The 21772-nt window shown below is 46.0% G+C and overlaps 9 non-coding genes across 9 annotated transcripts; all 9 read left to right on the forward strand.

Moving 5' to 3' along the window:
- The first annotated feature begins 1446 nt into the window (after positions 1-1446).
- On the forward strand, positions 1447-1637 carry LOC130323691 (U2 spliceosomal RNA). The gene has a single exon (XR_008868917.1). It is a non-coding gene; the product is annotated as a U2 spliceosomal RNA (small nuclear RNA).
- A 2097-nt stretch (positions 1638-3734) lies between these two features.
- Positions 3735-3925, forward strand: LOC130323694 (U2 spliceosomal RNA). Its single transcript, XR_008868920.1, has one exon. It is a non-coding gene; the product is annotated as a U2 spliceosomal RNA (small nuclear RNA).
- Positions 3926-6012: 2087 nt separating this feature from the next.
- LOC130323695 (U2 spliceosomal RNA) lies at positions 6013-6203 on the forward strand. Its single transcript, XR_008868921.1, has one exon. It is a non-coding gene; the product is annotated as a U2 spliceosomal RNA (small nuclear RNA).
- Positions 6204-8286: 2083 nt separating this feature from the next.
- On the forward strand, positions 8287-8477 carry LOC130323696 (U2 spliceosomal RNA). The gene has a single exon (XR_008868922.1). It is a non-coding gene; the product is annotated as a U2 spliceosomal RNA (small nuclear RNA).
- Positions 8478-10564: 2087 nt separating this feature from the next.
- LOC130323680 (U2 spliceosomal RNA) lies at positions 10565-10755 on the forward strand. The gene has a single exon (XR_008868907.1). It is a non-coding gene; the product is annotated as a U2 spliceosomal RNA (small nuclear RNA).
- Positions 10756-12842: 2087 nt separating this feature from the next.
- On the forward strand, positions 12843-13033 carry LOC130323681 (U2 spliceosomal RNA). Its single transcript, XR_008868908.1, has one exon. It is a non-coding gene; the product is annotated as a U2 spliceosomal RNA (small nuclear RNA).
- Positions 13034-15113: 2080 nt separating this feature from the next.
- Positions 15114-15304, forward strand: LOC130323682 (U2 spliceosomal RNA). The gene has a single exon (XR_008868909.1). It is a non-coding gene; the product is annotated as a U2 spliceosomal RNA (small nuclear RNA).
- A 2084-nt stretch (positions 15305-17388) lies between these two features.
- LOC130323683 (U2 spliceosomal RNA) lies at positions 17389-17579 on the forward strand. The gene has a single exon (XR_008868910.1). It is a non-coding gene; the product is annotated as a U2 spliceosomal RNA (small nuclear RNA).
- A 2080-nt stretch (positions 17580-19659) lies between these two features.
- Positions 19660-19850, forward strand: LOC130323684 (U2 spliceosomal RNA). Its single transcript, XR_008868911.1, has one exon. It is a non-coding gene; the product is annotated as a U2 spliceosomal RNA (small nuclear RNA).
- The last annotated feature ends 1922 nt before the right edge of the window (positions 19851-21772 follow it).

The raw sequence follows: 21772 nt of genomic DNA on the forward strand, positions 1-21772 counted from the left end.
GCTATGCTATTGTGCACCTACCTGATGCATCAGAAGGTGCGAGGCCCTTGCTAAATTCTGTGCACAGACTTTGAGATCTATGCTTTAGACTGTATCTAAACCTGCTCCAACATGGACTGACATTCTGGCCTACTTTCAGCCGATGCGACTTGTCTGTCGCTGAACAGTCGCTTTTTATGTATTCAGCACCTATGTATAATGTTGTAAAAATGCTCTAGAAGCTAAAGTCGCAGAAATGTCACACATATTTGGCCTGCAACTTTCTGTGCGACAAATTCAGACAGGAAAAATCAGTATAAATCCTTAGAAAATTATCCCCCAGTGTCTCCATCTGCTGGCGGTATTGAATAAGCATTGCTGCACTGATGGGGTATGCATTAGACGAAAAAAAAGAAGAAAAAGAAGAATAATACGCCCAGAAAAGAGGCGAAAAGGAGAAAAACGTAAAAAAACGTGAAAAAAAAGTAAGAGGAAGAGAAGGGAAAAAAAGGTGGAAATGGGTTTAAAAGTGATTTCGGCGGAGAATATATATATATATATATATATATATATATATATATATATATATATATATGCGCACACACACACATAGATATAAACGTATTCTCCGTTGAGATATTGCAGCCGCTGCTGTGTCCAGGCCCAGGAACCTTAGCACTGTGCTGTGATGTCACTCAATACCACTGACATCACTAGGTGTAAACAACATCTCTCCTTTGCTGTGTATGTGACTATGGAGCTGTTTGGTGATGTCGTCTATTACGGCCTTCATAGAAGCAACAGGAGATTGTTGCATCCATCTTGAACCCTCAGAACTACAGTGCTATGATGTCACTCACTTCCACAGGCCTTGCAGAGTGTAAACAACAACAACCCAGCTTTGTTGTGTATGTAACCAAAGGGATTTGTGATGTCACCTAGAACCTTCACAGCAGCGACAGCTTTATGAGGAGCATCAGCACTGCTCTGCCTGAGCAGAACCATCACCGCCATAGGTTGTCAAATAACCCGGATTTAACCCACACAGGTAAGTCCAATGGGGTGCAGGCATGTCCTCTATGCTTACAGCTTCCCGTGGGTGTTGGTTTGATACCGTTTGGGGACAGCCAAGGAGGCATCTGCAGGCAACAAAGGTAGGTGTGTGCTTGTGTGTGTGTTTCCTATGCAGATCCTAAGCCCAGTGTCACATGCAAGTAGGAGGAGTAAGAAGGGTTCCTGGCAAATCCGGGTTATGGATTGCATTTAAAAAGGCCCCGTGGGAGTGCAATGGGCCCCTGTCTTGCTGCTTAGCAATAATGGTATGGGTTTAGGTTCTGCTGTGTGTACTGGTGGTTGACTGCCCCCCAGCCCAGAGTGTGCATGGAAAATTGTCTGGCAGCCTCCCTGACAGCAAGCAGTGATAGTGCCCATGAAGGGGACCTTGTTGGGCCCGCCCCTTTCACGGTTATCGCTTCTCGGCCTTTTGGCTAAGATCAAGTGTAGTATCTGTTCTTATCAGTTTAATATCTGATACGTCCCCTATCTGGGGACCATATATTAAATGGATTTTTGAGAACGGGGGCCGATTTCGAAGCTTGCTTCCGTCGCCCTATGCATTGACCCGATATGGCAGTATCTTCGGGTACAGTGCACCACCCCCTTACAGGGTTAAAAAGAAAGATTCCTACTTTCATTGCTACCTGCTTGCTGGCTAGCCAGCTAGCCAGCCCTGTGGGCCTTGCTGCTGCTGCAGCCAAAAAACAAAAGGTGGTGCTGCTGCTGCTTCTGCTGCTTCTGCTTCTGCTTGTGTCTGGCCCCTGTTGGAGCGTCCAGGCACAGGACTTCTGCTGCTGCTGACTAAATGGCCTCCTTAATTGGATCATTTGAGTAGCCAGCACACCTGTGCAGGTAGGGCATGACATGATAGGCAGCTGCCTTGATAGCGGGTGGGTGCTGAATGTTCCTAATTGACAAAATAAGATTAATGCTTATGAAGAAATATAAAATCTCATCCCTTCCCCAATATCGCGCCACACCCCTACCCCTTAATTCCCTGGTTGAACGTGATGGACATATGTCTTTTTTCGACCGTACTAACTATGTAACTATGTAACATAACATGGGGGGGGGGGGGGGGGGTCTCCTGGCTGTTCACACAGGTGTGTCATTGCTGTACATTGACCATGCATTGCTTCTGTGGTATTGCAAAGGCAAAGACAAATGCTTCCAGCCATCCATTGCACTAATGGATTGGTCATCAGCTGGCTGTCTATGTCCCGCATCAATATAGACCAAAGTACAGAGGGTTAGGCTATGCTATTGTGCACCTACCTGATGCATCAGAAGGTGCGAGGCCCTTGCTAAATTCTGTGCACAGACTTTGAGATCTATGCTTTAGACTGTATCTAAACCTGCTCCAACATGGACTGACATTCTGGCCTACTTTCAGCCGATGCGACTTGTCTGTCGCTGAACAGTCGCTTTTTATGTATTCAGCACCTATGTATAATGTTGTAAAAATGCTCTAGAAGCTAAAGTCGCAGAAATGTCACACATATTTGGCCTGCAACTTTCTGTGCGACAAATTCAGACAGGAAAAATCAGTATAAATCCTTAGAAAATTATCCCCCAGTGTCTCCATCTGCTGGCGGTATTGAATAAGCATTGCTGCACTGATGGGGTATGCATTAGACGAAAAAAAAGAAGAAAAAGAAGAATAATACGCCCAGAAAAGAGGCGAAAAGGAGAAAAACGTAAAAAAACGTGAAAAAAAAGTAAGAGGAAGAGAAGGGAAAAAAAGGTGGAAATGGGTTTAAAAGTGATTTCGGCGGAGAAATATATATATATATATATATATATATATATATATATATATATATATATGCGCACACACACACATAGATATAAACGTATTCTCCGTTGAGATATTGCAGCCGCTGCTGTGTCCAGGCCCAGGAGCCTTAGCACTGTGCTGTGATGTCACTCAATACCACTGACATCACTAGGTGTAAACAACATCTCTCCTTTGCTGTGTATGTGACTATGGAGCTGTTTGGTGATGTCGTCTATTACGGCCTTCATAGAAGCAACAGGAGATTGTTGCATCCATCTTGAACCCTCAGAACTACAGTGCTATGATGTCACTCACTTCCACAGGCCTTGCAGAGTGTAAACAACAACAACCCAGCTTTGTTGTGTATGTAACCAAAGGGATTTGTGATGTCACCTAGAACCTTCACAGCAGCGACAGCTTTATGAGGAGCATCAGCACTGCTCTGCCTGAGCAGAACCATCACCGCCATAGGTTGTCAAATAACCCGGATTTAACCCACACAGGTAAGTCCAATGGGGTGCAGGCATGTCCTCTATGCTTACAGCTTCCCGTGGGTGTTGGTTTGATACCGTTTGGGGACAGCCAAGGAGGCATCTGCAGGCAACAAAGGTAGGTGTGTGCTTGTGTGTGTGTTTCCTATGCAGATCCTAAGCCCAGTGTCACATGCAAGTAGGAGGAGTAAGAAGGGTTCCTGGCAAATCCGGGTTATGGATTGCATTTAAAAAGGCCCCGTGGGAGTGCAATGGGCCCCTGTCTTGCTGCTTAGCAATAATGGTATGGGTTTAGGTTCTGCTGTGTGTACTGGTGGTTGACTGCCCCCCAGCCCAGAGTGTGCATGGAAAATTGTCTGGCAGCCTCCCTGACAGCAAGCAGTGATAGTGCCCATGAAGGGGACCTTGTTGGGCCCGCCCCTTTCACGGTTATCGCTTCTCGGCCTTTTGGCTAAGATCAAGTGTAGTATCTGTTCTTATCAGTTTAATATCTGATACGTCCCCTATCTGGGGACCATATATTAAATGGATTTTTGAGAACGGGGGCCGATTTCGAAGCTTGCTTCCGTCGCCCTATGCATTGACCCGATATGGCAGTATCTTCGGGTACAGTGCACCACCCCCTTACAGGGTTAAAAAGAAAGATTCCTACTTTCATTGCTACCTGCTTGCTGGCTAGCCAGCTAGCCAGCCCTGTGGGCCTTGCTGCTGCTGCAGCCAAAAAACAAAAGGTGGTGCTGCTGCTGCTTCTGCTGCTTCTGCTTGTGTCTGGCCCCTGTTGGAGCGTCCAGGCACAGGACTTCTGCTGCTGCTGACTAAATGGCCTCCTTAATTGGATCATTTGAGTAGCCAGCACACCTGTGCAGGTAGGGCATGACATGATAGGCAGCTGCCTTGATAGCGGGTGGGTGCTGAATGTTCCTAATTGACAAAATAAGATTAATGCTTATGAAGAAATATAAAATCTCATCCCTTCCCCAATATCGCGCCACACCCCTACCCCTTAATTCCCTGGTTGAACGTGATGGACATATGTCTTTTTTCGACCGTACTAACTATGTAACTATGTAACATAACATGGGGGGGGGGGGGGTCTCCTGGCTGTTCACACAGGTGTGTCATTGCTGTACATTGACCATGCATTGCTTCTGTGGTATTGCAAAGGCAAAGACAAATGCTTCCAGCCATCCATTGCACTAATGGATTGGTCATCAGCTGGCTGTCTATGTCCCGCATCAATATAGACCAAAGTACAGAGGGTTAGGCTATGCTATTGTGCACCTACCTGATGCATCAGAAGGTGCGAGGCCCTTGCTAAATTCTGTGCACAGACTTTGAGATCTATGCTTTAGACTGTATCTAAACCTGCTCCAACATGGACTGACATTCTGGCCTACTTTCAGCCGATGCGACTTGTCTGTCGCTGAACAGTCGCTTTTTATGTATTCAGCACCTATGTATAATGTTGTAAAAATGCTCTAGAAGCTAAAGTCGCAGAAATGTCACACATATTTGGCCTGCAACTTTCTGTGCGACAAATTCAGACAGGAAAAATCAGTATAAATCCTTAGAAAATTATCCCCCAGTGTCTCCATCTGCTGGCGGTATTGAATAAGCATTGCTGCACTGATGGGGTATGCATTAGACGAAAAAAAAGAAGAAAAAGAAGAATAATACGCCCAGAAAAGAGGCGAAAAGGAGAAAAACGTAAAAAAACGTGAAAAAAAAGTAAGAGGAAGAGAAGGGAAAAAAAGGTGGAAATGGGTTTAAAAGTGATTTCGGCGGAGATATATATATATATATATATATATATATATATATATATATATATATATATGCGCACACACACACATAGATATAAACGTATTCTCCGTTGAGATATTGCAGCCGCTGCTGTGTCCAGGCCCAGGAGCCTTAGCACTGTGCTGTGATGTCACTCAATACCACTGACATCACTAGGTGTAAACAACATCTCTCCTTTGCTGTGTATGTGACTATGGAGCTGTTTGGTGATGTCGTCTATTACGGCCTTCATAGAAGCAACAGGAGATTGTTGCATCCATCTTGAACCCTCAGAACTACAGTGCTATGATGTCACTCACTTCCACAGGCCTTGCAGAGTGTAAACAACAACAACCCAGCTTTGTTGTGTATGTAACCAAAGGGATTTGTGATGTCACCTAGAACCTTCACAGCAGCGACAGCTTTATGAGGAGCATCAGCACTGCTCTGCCTGAGCAGAACCATCACCGCCATAGGTTGTCAAATAACCCGGATTTAACCCACACAGGTAAGTCCAATGGGGTGCAGGCATGTCCTCTATGCTTACAGCTTCCCGTGGGTGTTGGTTTGATACCGTTTGGGGACAGCCAAGGAGGCATCTGCAGGCAACAAAGGTAGGTGTGTGCTTGTGTGTGTGTTTCCTATGCAGATCCTAAGCCCAGTGTCACATGCAAGTAGGAGGAGTAAGAAGGGTTCCTGGCAAATCCGGGTTATGGATTGCATTTAAAAAGGCCCCGTGGGAGTGCAATGGGCCCCTGTCTTGCTGCTTAGCAATAATGGTATGGGTTTAGGTTCTGCTGTGTGTACTGGTGGTTGACTGCCCCCCAGCCCAGAGTGTGCATGGAAAATTGTCTGGCAGCCTCCCTGACAGCAAGCAGTGATAGTGCCCATGAAGGGGACCTTGTTGGGCCCGCCCCTTTCACGGTTATCGCTTCTCGGCCTTTTGGCTAAGATCAAGTGTAGTATCTGTTCTTATCAGTTTAATATCTGATACGTCCCCTATCTGGGGACCATATATTAAATGGATTTTTGAGAACGGGGGCCGATTTCGAAGCTTGCTTCCGTCGCCCTATGCATTGACCCGATATGGCAGTATCTTCGGGTACAGTGCACCACCCCCTTACAGGGTTAAAAAGAAAGATTCCTACTTTCATTGCTACCTGCTTGCTGGCTAGCCAGCTAGCCAGCCCTGTGGGCCTTGCTGCTGCTGCAGCCAAAAAACAAAAGGTGGTGCTGCTGCTGCTTCTGCTGCTTCTGCTTGTGTCTGGCCCCTGTTGGAGCGTCCAGGCACAGGACTTCTGCTGCTGCTGACTAAATGGCCTCCTTAATTGGATCATTTGAGTAGCCAGCACACCTGTGCAGGTAGGGCATGACATGATAGGCAGCTGCCTTGATAGCGGGTGGGTGCTGAATGTTCCTAATTGACAAAATAAGATTAATGCTTATGAAGAAATATAAAATCTCATCCCTTCCCCAATATCGCGCCACACCCCTACCCCTTAATTCCCTGGTTGAACGTGATGGACATATGTCTTTTTTCGACCGTACTAACTATGTAACTATGTAACATAACATGGGGGGGGGGGGTCTCCTGGCTGTTCACACAGGTGTGTCATTGCTGTACATTGACCATGCATTGCTTCTGTGGTATTGCAAAGGCAAAGACAAATGCTTCCAGCCATCCATTGCACTAATGGATTGGTCATCAGCTGGCTGTCTATGTCCCGCATCAATATAGACCAAAGTACAGAGGGTTAGGCTATGCTATTGTGCACCTACCTGATGCATCAGAAGGTGCGAGGCCCTTGCTAAATTCTGTGCACAGACTTTGAGATCTATGCTTTAGACTGTATCTAAACCTGCTCCAACATGGACTGACATTCTGGCCTACTTTCAGCCGATGCGACTTGTCTGTCGCTGAACAGTCGCTTTTTATGTATTCAGCACCTATGTATAATGTTGTAAAAATGCTCTAGAAGCTAAAGTCGCAGAAATGTCACACATATTTGGCCTGCAACTTTCTGTGCGACAAATTCAGACAGGAAAAATCAGTATAAATCCTTAGAAAATTATCCCCCAGTGTCTCCATCTGCTGGCGGTATTGAATAAGCATTGCTGCACTGATGGGGTATGCATTAGACGAAAAAAAAGAAGAAAAAGAAGAATAATACGCCCAGAAAAGAGGCGAAAAGGAGAAAAACGTAAAAAAACGTGAAAAAAAAGTAAGAGGAAGAGAAGGGAAAAAAAGGTGGAAATGGGTTTAAAAGTGATTTCGGCGGAGAAATATATATATATATATATATATATATATATATATATATATATATATGCGCACACACACACATAGATATAAACGTATTCTCCGTTGAGATATTGCAGCCGCTGCTGTGTCCAGGCCCAGGAGCCTTAGCACTGTGCTGTGATGTCACTCAATACCACTGACATCACTAGGTGTAAACAACATCTCTCCTTTGCTGTGTATGTGACTATGGAGCTGTTTGGTGATGTCGTCTATTACGGCCTTCATAGAAGCAACAGGAGATTGTTGCATCCATCTTGAACCCTCAGAACTACAGTGCTATGATGTCACTCACTTCCACAGGCCTTGCAGAGTGTAAACAACAACAACCCAGCTTTGTTGTGTATGTAACCAAAGGGATTTGTGATGTCACCTAGAACCTTCACAGCAGCGACAGCTTTATGAGGAGCATCAGCACTGCTCTGCCTGAGCAGAACCATCACCGCCATAGGTTGTCAAATAACCCGGATTTAACCCACACAGGTAAGTCCAATGGGGTGCAGGCATGTCCTCTATGCTTACAGCTTCCCGTGGGTGTTGGTTTGATACCGTTTGGGGACAGCCAAGGAGGCATCTGCAGGCAACAAAGGTAGGTGTGTGCTTGTGTGTGTGTTTCCTATGCAGATCCTAAGCCCAGTGTCACATGCAAGTAGGAGGAGTAAGAAGGGTTCCTGGCAAATCCGGGTTATGGATTGCATTTAAAAAGGCCCCGTGGGAGTGCAATGGGCCCCTGTCTTGCTGCTTAGCAATAATGGTATGGGTTTAGGTTCTGCTGTGTGTACTGGTGGTTGACTGCCCCCCAGCCCAGAGTGTGCATGGAAAATTGTCTGGCAGCCTCCCTGACAGCAAGCAGTGATAGTGCCCATGAAGGGGACCTTGTTGGGCCCGCCCCTTTCACGGTTATCGCTTCTCGGCCTTTTGGCTAAGATCAAGTGTAGTATCTGTTCTTATCAGTTTAATATCTGATACGTCCCCTATCTGGGGACCATATATTAAATGGATTTTTGAGAACGGGGGCCGATTTCGAAGCTTGCTTCCGTCGCCCTATGCATTGACCCGATATGGCAGTATCTTCGGGTACAGTGCACCACCCCCTTACAGGGTTAAAAAGAAAGATTCCTACTTTCATTGCTACCTGCTTGCTGGCTAGCCAGCTAGCCAGCCCTGTGGGCCTTGCTGCTGCTGCAGCCAAAAAACAAAAGGTGGTGCTGCTGCTGCTTCTGCTGCTTCTGCTTGTGTCTGGCCCCTGTTGGAGCGTCCAGGCACAGGACTTCTGCTGCTGCTGACTAAATGGCCTCCTTAATTGGATCATTTGAGTAGCCAGCACACCTGTGCAGGTAGGGCATGACATGATAGGCAGCTGCCTTGATAGCGGGTGGGTGCTGAATGTTCCTAATTGACAAAATAAGATTAATGCTTATGAAGAAATATAAAATCTCATCCCTTCCCCAATATCGCGCCACACCCCTACCCCTTAATTCCCTGGTTGAACGTGATGGACATATGTCTTTTTTCGACCGTACTAACTATGTAACTATGTAACATAACATGGGGGGGGGGGGGTCTCCTGGCTGTTCACACAGGTGTGTCATTGCTGTACATTGACCATGCATTGCTTCTGTGGTATTGCAAAGGCAAAGACAAATGCTTCCAGCCATCCATTGCACTAATGGATTGGTCATCAGCTGGCTGTCTATGTCCCGCATCAATATAGACCAAAGTACAGAGGGTTAGGCTATGCTATTGTGCACCTACCTGATGCATCAGAAGGTGCGAGGCCCTTGCTAAATTCTGTGCACAGACTTTGAGATCTATGCTTTAGACTGTATCTAAACCTGCTCCAACATGGACTGACATTCTGGCCTACTTTCAGCCGATGCGACTTGTCTGTCGCTGAACAGTCGCTTTTTATGTATTCAGCACCTATGTATAATGTTGTAAAAATGCTCTAGAAGCTAAAGTCGCAGAAATGTCACACATATTTGGCCTGCAACTTTCTGTGCGACAAATTCAGACAGGAAAAATCAGTATAAATCCTTAGAAAATTATCCCCCAGTGTCTCCATCTGCTGGCGGTATTGAATAAGCATTGCTGCACTGATGGGGTATGCATTAGACGAAAAAAAAGAAGAAAAAGAAGAATAATACGCCCAGAAAAGAGGCGAAAAGGAGAAAAACGTAAAAAAACGTGAAAAAAAAGTAAGAGGAAGAGAAGGGAAAAAAAGGTGGAAATGGGTTTAAAAGTGATTTCGGCGGAGAATATATATATATATATATATATATATATATATATATATATATATATATATGCGCACACACACACATAGATATAAACGTATTCTCCGTTGAGATATTGCAGCCGCTGCTGTGTCCAGGCCCAGGAGCCTTAGCACTGTGCTGTGATGTCACTCAATACCACTGACATCACTAGGTGTAAACAACATCTCTCCTTTGCTGTGTATGTGACTATGGAGCTGTTTGGTGATGTCGTCTATTACGGCCTTCATAGAAGCAACAGGAGATTGTTGCATCCATCTTGAACCCTCAGAACTACAGTGCTATGATGTCACTCACTTCCACAGGCCTTGCAGAGTGTAAACAACAACAACCCAGCTTTGTTGTGTATGTAACCAAAGGGATTTGTGATGTCACCTAGAACCTTCACAGCAGCGACAGCTTTATGAGGAGCATCAGCACTGCTCTGCCTGAGCAGAACCATCACCGCCATAGGTTGTCAAATAACCCGGATTTAACCCACACAGGTAAGTCCAATGGGGTGCAGGCATGTCCTCTATGCTTACAGCTTCCCGTGGGTGTTGGTTTGATACCGTTTGGGGACAGCCAAGGAGGCATCTGCAGGCAACAAAGGTAGGTGTGTGCTTGTGTGTGTGTTTCCTATGCAGATCCTAAGCCCAGTGTCACATGCAAGTAGGAGGAGTAAGAAGGGTTCCTGGCAAATCCGGGTTATGGATTGCATTTAAAAAGGCCCCGTGGGAGTGCAATGGGCCCCTGTCTTGCTGCTTAGCAATAATGGTATGGGTTTAGGTTCTGCTGTGTGTACTGGTGGTTGACTGCCCCCCAGCCCAGAGTGTGCATGGAAAATTGTCTGGCAGCCTCCCTGACAGCAAGCAGTGATAGTGCCCATGAAGGGGACCTTGTTGGGCCCGCCCCTTTCACGGTTATCGCTTCTCGGCCTTTTGGCTAAGATCAAGTGTAGTATCTGTTCTTATCAGTTTAATATCTGATACGTCCCCTATCTGGGGACCATATATTAAATGGATTTTTGAGAACGGGGGCCGATTTCGAAGCTTGCTTCCGTCGCCCTATGCATTGACCCGATATGGCAGTATCTTCGGGTACAGTGCACCACCCCCTTACAGGGTTAAAAAGAAAGATTCCTACTTTCATTGCTACCTGCTTGCTGGCTAGCCAGCTAGCCAGCCCTGTGGGCCTTGCTGCTGCTGCAGCCAAAAAACAAAAGGTGGTGCTGCTGCTGCTTCTGCTGCTTCTGCTTGTGTCTGGCCCCTGTTGGAGCGTCCAGGCACAGGACTTCTGCTGCTGCTGACTAAATGGCCTCCTTAATTGGATCATTTGAGTAGCCAGCACACCTGTGCAGGTAGGGCATGACATGATAGGCAGCTGCCTTGATAGCGGGTGGGTGCTGAATGTTCCTAATTGACAAAATAAGATTAATGCTTATGAAGAAATATAAAATCTCATCCCTTCCCCAATATCGCGCCACACCCCTACCCCTTAATTCCCTGGTTGAACGTGATGGACATATGTCTTTTTTCGACCGTACTAACTATGTAACTATGTAACATAACATGGGGGGGGGGGGGGGGTCTCCTGGCTGTTCACACAGGTGTGTCATTGCTGTACATTGACCATGCATTGCTTCTGTGGTATTGCAAAGGCAAAGACAAATGCTTCCAGCCATCCATTGCACTAATGGATTGGTCATCAGCTGGCTGTCTATGTCCCGCATCAATATAGACCAAAGTACAGAGGGTTAGGCTATGCTATTGTGCACCTACCTGATGCATCAGAAGGTGCGAGGCCCTTGCTAAATTCTGTGCACAGACTTTGAGATCTATGCTTTAGACTGTATCTAAACCTGCTCCAACATGGACTGACATTCTGGCCTACTTTCAGCCGATGCGACTTGTCTGTCGCTGAACAGTCGCTTTTTATGTATTCAGCACCTATGTATAATGTTGTAAAAATGCTCTAGAAGCTAAAGTCGCAGAAATGTCACACATATTTGGCCTGCAACTTTCTGTGCGACAAATTCAGACAGGAAAAATCAGTATAAATCCTTAGAAAATTATCCCCCAGTGTCTCCATCTGCTGGCGGTATTGAATAAGCATTGCTGCACTGATGGGGTATGCATTAGACGAAAAAAAAGAAGAAAAAGAAGAATAATACGCCCAGAAAAGAGGCGAAAAGGAGAAAAACGTAAAAAAACGTGAAAAAAAAGTAAGAGGAAGAGAAGGGAAAAAAAGGTGGAAATGGGTTTAAAAGTGATTTCGGCGGAGAAATATATATATATATATATATATATATATATATATATATATATATATGCGCACACACACACATAGATATAAACGTATTCTCCGTTGAGATATTGCAGCCGCTGCTGTGTCCAGGCCCAGGAGCCTTAGCACTGTGCTGTGATGTCACTCAATACCACTGACATCACTAGGTGTAAACAACATCTCTCCTTTGCTGTGTATGTGACTATGGAGCTGTTTGGTGATGTCGTCTATTACGGCCTTCATAGAAGCAACAGGAGATTGTTGCATCCATCTTGAACCCTCAGAACTACAGTGCTATGATGTCACTCACTTCCACAGGCCTTGCAGAGTGTAAACAACAACAACCCAGCTTTGTTGTGTATGTAACCAAAGGGATTTGTGATGTCACCTAGAACCTTCACAGCAGCGACAGCTTTATGAGGAGCATCAGCACTGCTCTGCCTGAGCAGAACCATCACCGCCATAGGTTGTCAAATAACCCGGATTTAACCCACACAGGTAAGTCCAATGGGGTGCAGGCATGTCCTCTATGCTTACAGCTTCCCGTGGGTGTTGGTTTGATACCGTTTGGGGACAGCCAAGGAGGCATCTGCAGGCAACAAAGGTAGGTGTGTGCTTGTGTGTGTGTTTCCTATGCAGATCCTAAGCCCAGTGTCACATGCAAGTAGGAGGAGTAAGAAGGGTTCCTGGCAAATCCGGGTTATGGATTGCATTTAAAAAGGCCCCGTGGGAGTGCAATGGGCCCCTGTCTTGCTGCTTAGCAATAATGGTATGGGTTTAGGTTCTGCTGTGTGTACTGGTGGTTGACTGCCCCCCAGCCCAGAGTGTGCATGGAAAATTGTCTGGCAGCCTCCCTGACAGCAAGCAGTGATAGTGCCCATGAAGGGGACCTTGTTGGGCCCGCCCCTTTCACGGTTATCGCTTCTCGGCCTTTTGGCTAAGATCAAGTGTAGTATCTGTTCTTATCAGTTTAATATCTGATACGTCCCCTATCTGGGGACCATATATTAAATGGATTTTTGAGAACGGGGGCCGATTTCGAAGCTTGCTTCCGTCGCCCTATGCATTGACCCGATATGGCAGTATCTTCGGGTACAGTGCACCACCCCCTTACAGGGTTAAAAAGAAAGATTCCTACTTTCATTGCTACCTGCTTGCTGGCTAGCCAGCTAGCCAGCCCTGTGGGCCTTGCTGCTGCTGCAGCCAAAAAACAAAAGGTGGTGCTTCTGCTGCTTCTGCTTGTGTCTGGCCCCTGTTGGAGCGTCCAGGCACAGGACTTCTGCTGCTGCTGACTAAATGGCCTCCTTAATTGGATCATTTGAGTAGCCAGCACACCTGTGCAGGTAGGGCATGACATGATAGGCAGCTGCCTTGATAGCGGGTGGGTGCTGAATGTTCCTAATTGACAAAATAAGATTAATGCTTATGAAGAAATATAAAATCTCATCCCTTCCCCAATATCGCGCCACACCCCTACCCCTTAATTCCCTGGTTGAACGTGATGGACATATGTCTTTTTTCGACCGTACTAACTATGTAACTATGTAACATAACATGGGGGGGGGGGGGGGGTCTCCTGGCTGTTCACACAGGTGTGTCATTGCTGTACATTGACCATGCATTGCTTCTGTGGTATTGCAAAGGCAAAGACAAATGCTTCCAGCCATCCATTGCACTAATGGATTGGTCATCAGCTGGCTGTCTATGTCCCGCATCAATATAGACCAAAGTACAGAGGGTTAGGCTATGCTATTGTGCACCTACCTGATGCATCAGAAGGTGCGAGGCCCTTGCTAAATTCTGTGCACAGACTTTGAGATCTATGCTTTAGACTGTATCTAAACCTGCTCCAACATGGACTGACATTCTGGCCTACTTTCAGCCGATGCGACTTGTCTGTCGCTGAACAGTCGCTTTTTATGTATTCAGCACCTATGTATAATGTTGTAAAAATGCTCTAGAAGCTAAAGTCGCAGAAATGTCACACATATTTGGCCTGCAACTTTCTGTGCGACAAATTCAGACAGGAAAAATCAGTATAAATCCTTAGAAAATTATCCCCCAGTGTCTCCATCTGCTGGCGGTATTGAATAAGCATTGCTGCACTGATGGGGTATGCATTAGACGAAAAAAAAGAAGAAAAAGAAGAATAATACGCCCAGAAAAGAGGCGAAAAGGAGAAAAACGTAAAAAAACGTGAAAAAAAAGTAAGAGGAAGAGAAGGGAAAAAAAGGTGGAAATGGGTTTAAAAGTGATTTCGGCGGAGATATATATATATATATATATATATATATATATATATATATATATATATATGCGCACACACACACATAGATATAAACGTATTCTCCGTTGAGATATTGCAGCCGCTGCTGTGTCCAGGCCCAGGAGCCTTAGCACTGTGCTGTGATGTCACTCAATACCACTGACATCACTAGGTGTAAACAACATCTCTCCTTTGCTGTGTATGTGACTATGGAGCTGTTTGGTGATGTCGTCTATTACGGCCTTCATAGAAGCAACAGGAGATTGTTGCATCCATCTTGAACCCTCAGAACTACAGTGCTATGATGTCACTCACTTCCACAGGCCTTGCAGAGTGTAAACAACAACAACCCAGCTTTGTTGTGTATGTAACCAAAGGGATTTGTGATGTCACCTAGAACCTTCACAGCAGCGACAGCTTTATGAGGAGCATCAGCACTGCTCTGCCTGAGCAGAACCATCACCGCCATAGGTTGTCAAATAACCCGGATTTAACCCACACAGGTAAGTCCAATGGGGTGCAGGCATGTCCTCTATGCTTACAGCTTCCCGTGGGTGTTGGTTTGATACCGTTTGGGGACAGCCAAGGAGGCATCTGCAGGCAACAAAGGTAGGTGTGTGCTTGTGTGTGTGTTTCCTATGCAGATCCTAAGCCCAGTGTCACATGCAAGTAGGAGGAGTAAGAAGGGTTCCTGGCAAATCCGGGTTATGGATTGCATTTAAAAAGGCCCCGTGGGAGTGCAATGGGCCCCTGTCTTGCTGCTTAGCAATAATGGTATGGGTTTAGGTTCTGCTGTGTGTACTGGTGGTTGACTGCCCCCCAGCCCAGAGTGTGCATGGAAAATTGTCTGGCAGCCTCCCTGACAGCAAGCAGTGATAGTGCCCATGAAGGGGACCTTGTTGGGCCCGCCCCTTTCACGGTTATCGCTTCTCGGCCTTTTGGCTAAGATCAAGTGTAGTATCTGTTCTTATCAGTTTAATATCTGATACGTCCCCTATCTGGGGACCATATATTAAATGGATTTTTGAGAACGGGGGCCGATTTCGAAGCTTGCTTCCGTCGCCCTATGCATTGACCCGATATGGCAGTATCTTCGGGTACAGTGCACCACCCCCTTACAGGGTTAAAAAGAAAGATTCCTACTTTCATTGCTACCTGCTTGCTGGCTAGCCAGCTAGCCAGCCCTGTGGGCCTTGCTGCTGCTGCAGCCAAAAAACAAAAGGTGGTGCTGCTGCTGCTTCTGCTGCTTCTGCTTGTGTCTGGCCCCTGTTGGAGCGTCCAGGCACAGGACTTCTGCTGCTGCTGACTAAATGGCCTCCTTAATTGGATCATTTGAGTAGCCAGCACACCTGTGCAGGTAGGGCATGACATGATAGGCAGCTGCCTTGATAGCGGGTGGGTGCTGAATGTTCCTAATTGACAAAATAAGATTAATGCTTATGAAGAAATATAAAATCTCATCCCTTCCCCAATATCGCGCCACACCCCTACCCCTTAATTCCCTGGTTGAACGTGATGGACATATGTCTTTTTTCGACCGTACTAACTATGTAACTATGTAACATAACATGGGGGGGGGGGGGGTCTCCTGGCTGTTCACACAGGTGTGTCATTGCTGTACATTGACCATGCATTGCTTCTGTGGTATTGCAAAGGCAAAGACAAATGCTTCCAGCCATCCATTGCACTAATGGATTGGTCATCAGCTGGCTGTCTATGTCCCGCATCAATATAGACCAAAGTACAGAGGGTTAGGCTATGCTATTGTGCACCTACCTGATGCATCAGAAGGTGCGAGGCCCTTGCTAAATTCTGTGCACAGACTTTGAGATCTATGCTTTAGACTGTATCTAAACCTGCTCCAACATGGACTGACATTCTGGCCTACTTTCAGCCGATGCGACTTGTCTGTCGCTGAACAGTCGCTTTTTATGTATTCAGCACCTATGTATAATGTTGTAAAAATGCTCTAGAAGCTAAAGTCGCAGAAATGTCACACATATTTGGCCTGCAACTTTCTGTGCGACAAATTCAGACAGGAAAAATCAGTATAAATCCTTAGAAAATTATCCCCCAGTGTCTCCATCTGCTGGCGGTATTGAATAAGCATTGCTGCACTGATGGGGTATGCATTAGACGAAAAAAAAGAAGAAAAAGAAGAATAATACGCCCAGAAAAGAGGCGAAAAGGAGAAAAACGTAAAAAAACGTGAAAAAAAAGTAAGAGGAAGAGAAGGGAAAAAAAGGTGGAAATGGGTTTAAAAGTGATTTCGGCGGAGAATATATATATATATATATATATATATATATATATATATATATATATGCGCACACACACACATAGATATAAACGTATTCTCCGTTGAGATATTGCAGCCGCTGCTGTGTCCAGGCCCAGGAGCCTTAGCACTGTGCTGTGATGTCACTCAATACCACTGACATCACTAGGTGTAAACAACATCTCTCCTTTGCTGTGTATGTGACTATGGAGCTGTTTGGTGATGTCGTCTATTACGGCCTTCATAGAAGCAACAGGAGATTGTTGCATCCATCTTGAACCCTCAGAACTACAGTGCTATGATGTCACTCACTTCCACAGGCCTTGCAGAGTGTAAACAACAACAACCCAGCTTTGTTGTGTATGTAACCAAAGGGATTTGTGATGTCACCTAGAACCTTCACAGCAGCGACAGCTTTATGAGGAGCATCAGCACTGCTCTGCCTGAGCAGAACCATCACCGCCATAGGTTGTCAAATAACCCGGATTTAACCCACACAGGTAAGTCCAATGGGGTGCAGGCATGTCCTCTATGCTTACAGCTTCCCGTGGGTGTTGGTTTGATACCGTTTGGGGACAGCCAAGGAGGCATCTGCAGGCAACAAAGGTAGGTGTGTGCTTGTGTGTGTGTTTCCTATGCAGATCCTAAGCCCAGTGTCACATGCAAGTAGGAGGAGTAAGAAGGGTTCCTGGCAAATCCGGGTTATGGATTGCATTTAAAAAGGCCCCGTGGGAGTGCAATGGGCCCCTGTCTTGCTGCTTAGCAATAATGGTATGGGTTTAGGTTCTGCTGTGTGTACTGGTGGTTGACTGCCCCCCAGCCCAGAGTGTGCATGGAAAATTGTCTGGCAGCCTCCCTGACAGCAAGCAGTGATAGTGCCCATGAAGGGGACCTTGTTGGGCCCGCCCCTTTCACGGTTATCGCTTCTCGGCCTTTTGGCTAAGATCAAGTGTAGTATCTGTTCTTATCAGTTTAATATCTGATACGTCCCCTATCTGGGGACCATATATTAAATGGATTTTTGAGAACGGGGGCCGATTTCGAAGCTTGCTTCCGTCGCCCTATGCATTGACCCGATATGGCAGTATCTTCGGGTACAGTGCACCACCCCCTTACAGGGTTAAAAAGAAAGATTCCTACTTTCATTGCTACCTGCTTGCTGGCTAGCCAGCTAGCCAGCCCTGTGGGCCTTGCTGCTGCTGCAGCCAAAAAACAAAAGGTGGTGCTGCTGCTGCTTCTGCTGCTTCTGCTTGTGTCTGGCCCCTGTTGGAGCGTCCAGGCACAGGACTTCTGCTGCTGCTGACTAAATGGCCTCCTTAATTGGATCATTTGAGTAGCCAGCACACCTGTGCAGGTAGGGCATGACATGATAGGCAGCTGCCTTGATAGCGGGTGGGTGCTGAATGTTCCTAATTGACAAAATAAGATTAATGCTTATGAAGAAATATAAAATCTCATCCCTTCCCCAATATCGCGCCACACCCCTACCCCTTAATTCCCTGGTTGAACGTGATGGACATATGTCTTTTTTCGACCGTACTAACTATGTAACTATGTAACATAACATGGGGGGGGGGGGGGGGGTCTCCTGGCTGTTCACACAGGTGTGTCATTGCTGTACATTGACCATGCATTGCTTCTGTGGTATTGCAAAGGCAAAGACAAATGCTTCCAGCCATCCATTGCACTAATGGATTGGTCATCAGCTGGCTGTCTATGTCCCGCATCAATATAGACCAAAGTACAGAGGGTTAGGCTATGCTATTGTGCACCTACCTGATGCATCAGAAGGTGCGAGGCCCTTGCTAAATTCTGTGCACAGACTTTGAGATCTATGCTTTAGACTGTATCTAAACCTGCTCCAACATGGACTGACATTCTGGCCTACTTTCAGCCGATGCGACTTGTCTGTCGCTGAACAGTCGCTTTTTATGTATTCAGCACCTATGTATAATGTTGTAAAAATGCTCTAGAAGCTAAAGTCGCAGAAATGTCACACATATTTGGCCTGCAACTTTCTGTGCGACAAATTCAGACAGGAAAAATCAGTATAAATCCTTAGAAAATTATCCCCCAGTGTCTCCATCTGCTGGCGGTATTGAATAAGCATTGCTGCACTGATGGGGTATGCATTAGACGAAAAAAAAGAAGAAAAAGAAGAATAATACGCCCAGAAAAGAGGCGAAAAGGAGAAAAACGTAAAAAAACGTGAAAAAAAAGTAAGAGGAAGAGAAGGGAAAAAAAGGTGGAAATGGGTTTAAAAGTGATTTCGGCGGAGAAATATATATATATATATATATATATATATATATATATATATATATATATATGCGCACACACACACATAGATATAAACGTATTCTCCGTTGAGATATTGCAGCCGCTGCTGTGTCCAGGCCCAGGAGCCTTAGCACTGTGCTGTGATGTCACTCAATACCACTGACATCACTAGGTGTAAACAACATCTCTCCTTTGCTGTGTATGTGACTATGGAGCTGTTTGGTGATGTCGTCTATTACGGCCTTCATAGATTGTTGCATCCATCTTGAACCCTCAGAACTACAGTGCTATGATGTCACTCACTTCCACAGGCCTTGCAGAGTGTAAACAACAACAACCCAGCTTTGTTGTGTATGTAACCAAAGGGATTTGTGATGTCACCTAGAACCTTCACAGCAGCGACAGCTTTATGAGGAGCATCAGCACTGCTCTGCCTGAGCAGAACCATCACCGCCATAGGTTGTCAAATAACCCGGATTTAACCCACACAGGTAAGTCCAATGGGGTGCAGGCATGTCCTCTATGCTTACAGCTTCCCGTGGGTGTTGGTTTGATACCGTTTGGGGACAGCCAAGGAGGCATCTGCAGGCAACAAAGGTAGGTGTGTGCTTGTGTGTGTGTTTCCTATGCAGATCCTAAGCCCAGTGTCACATGCAAGTAGGAGGAGTAAGAAGGGTTCCTGGCAAATCCGGGTTATGGATTGCATTTAAAAAGGCCCCGTGGGAGTGCAATGGGCCCCTGTCTTGCTGCTTAGCAATAATGGTATGGGTTTAGGTTCTGCTGTGTGTACTGGTGGTTGACTGCCCCCCAGCCCAGAGTGTGCATGGAAAATTGTCTGGCAGCCTCCCTGACAGCAAGCAGTGATAGTGCCCATGAAGGGGACCTTGTTGGGCCCGCCCCTTTCACGGTTATCGCTTCTCGGCCTTTTGGCTAAGATCAAGTGTAGTATCTGTTCTTATCAGTTTAATATCTGATACGTCCCCTATCTGGGGACCATATATTAAATGGATTTTTGAGAACGGGGGCCGATTTCGAAGCTTGCTTCCGTCGCCCTATGCATTGACCCGATATGGCAGTATCTTCGGGTACAGTGCACCACCCCCTTACAGGGTTAAAAAGAAAGATTCCTACTTTCATTGCTACCTGCTTGCTGGCTAGCCAGCTAGCCAGCCCTGTGGGCCTTGCTGCTGCTGCAGCCAAAAAACAAAAGGTGGTGCTGCTGCTGCTTCTGCTGCTTCTGCTTCTGCTTGTGTCTGGCCCCTGTTGGAGCGTCCAGGCACAGGACTTCTGCTGCTGCTGACTAAATGGCCTCCTTAATTGGATCATTTGAGTAGCCAGCACACCTGTGCAGGTAGGGCATGACATGATAGGCAGCTGCCTTGATAGCGGGTGGGTGCTGAATGTTCCTAATTGACAAAATAAGATTAATGCTTATGAAGAAATATAAAATCTCATCCCTTCCCCAATATCGCGCCACACCCCTACCCCTTAATTCCCTGGTTGAACGTGATGGACATATGTCTTTTTTCGACCGTACTAACTATGTAACTATGTAACATAACATGGGGGGGGGGGGGGTCTCCTGGCTGTTCACACAGGTGTGTCATTGCTGTACATTGACCATGCATTGCTTCTGTGGTATTGCAAAGGCAAAGACAAATGCTTCCAGCCATCCATTGCACTAATGGATTGGTCATCAGCTGGCTGTCTATGTCCCGCATCAATATAGACCAAAGTACAGAGGGTTAGGCTATGCTATTGTGCACCTACCTGATGCATCAGAAGGTGCGAGGCCCTTGCTAAATTCTGTGCACAGACTTTGAGATCTATGCTTTAGACTGTATCTAAACCTGCTCCAACATGGACTGACATTCTGGCCTACTTTCAGCCGATGCGACTTGTCTGTCGCTGAACAGTCGCTTTTTATGTATTCAGCACCTATGTATAATGTTGTAAAAATGCTCTAGAAGCTAAAGTCGCAGAAATGTCACACATATTTGGCCTGCAACTTTCTGTGCGACAAATTCAGACAGGAAAAATCAGTATAAATCCTTAGAAAATTATCCCCCAGTGTCTCCATCTGCTGGCGGTATTGAATAAGCATTGCTGCACTGATGGGGTATGCATTAGACGAAAAAAAAGAAGAAAAAGAAGAATAATACGCCCAGAAAAGAGGCGAAAAGGAGAAAAACGTAAAAAAACGTGAAAAAAAAGTAAGAGGAAGAGAAGGGAAAAAAAGGTGGAAATGGGTTTAAAAGTGATTTCGGCGGAGAAATATATATATATATATATATATATATATATATATATATATATATATGCGCACACACACACATAGATATAAACGTATTCTCCGTTGAGATATTGCAGCCGCTGCTGTGTCCAGGCCCAGGAGCCTTAGCACTGTGCTGTGATGTCACTCAATACCACTGACATCACTAGGTGTAAACAACATCTCTCCTTTGCTGTGTATGTGACTATGGAGCTGTTTGGTGATGTCGTCTATTACGGCCTTCATAGAAGCAACAGGAGATTGTTGCATCCATCTTGAACCCTCAGAACTACAGTGCTATGATGTCACTCACTTCCACAGGCCTTGCAGAGTGTAAACAACAACAACCCAGCTTTGTTGTGTATGTAACCAAAGGGATTTGTGATGTCACCTAGAACCTTCACAGCAGCGACAGCTTTATGAGGAGCATCAGCACTGCTCTGCCTGAGCAGAACCATCACCGCCATAGGTTGTCAAATAACCCGGATTTAACCCACACAGGTAAGTCCAATGGGGTGCAGGCATGTCCTCTATGCTTACAGCTTCCCGTGGGTGTTGGTTTGATACCGTTTGGGGACAGCCAAGGAGGCATCTGCAGGCAACAAAGGTGTGCTTGTGTGTGTGTTTCCTATGCAGATCCTAAGCCCAGTGTCACATGCAAGTAGGAGGAGTAAGAAGGGTTCCTGGCAAATCCGGGTTATGGATTGCATTTAAAAAGGCCCCGTGGGAGTGCAATGGGCCCCTGTCTTGC

Source organism: Hyla sarda, unplaced genomic scaffold (assembly GCF_029499605.1).
Source record: "Hyla sarda isolate aHylSar1 unplaced genomic scaffold, aHylSar1.hap1 scaffold_2526, whole genome shotgun sequence".
NCBI classification, from domain to species: domain Eukaryota; kingdom Metazoa; phylum Chordata; class Amphibia; order Anura; family Hylidae; genus Hyla; species Hyla sarda.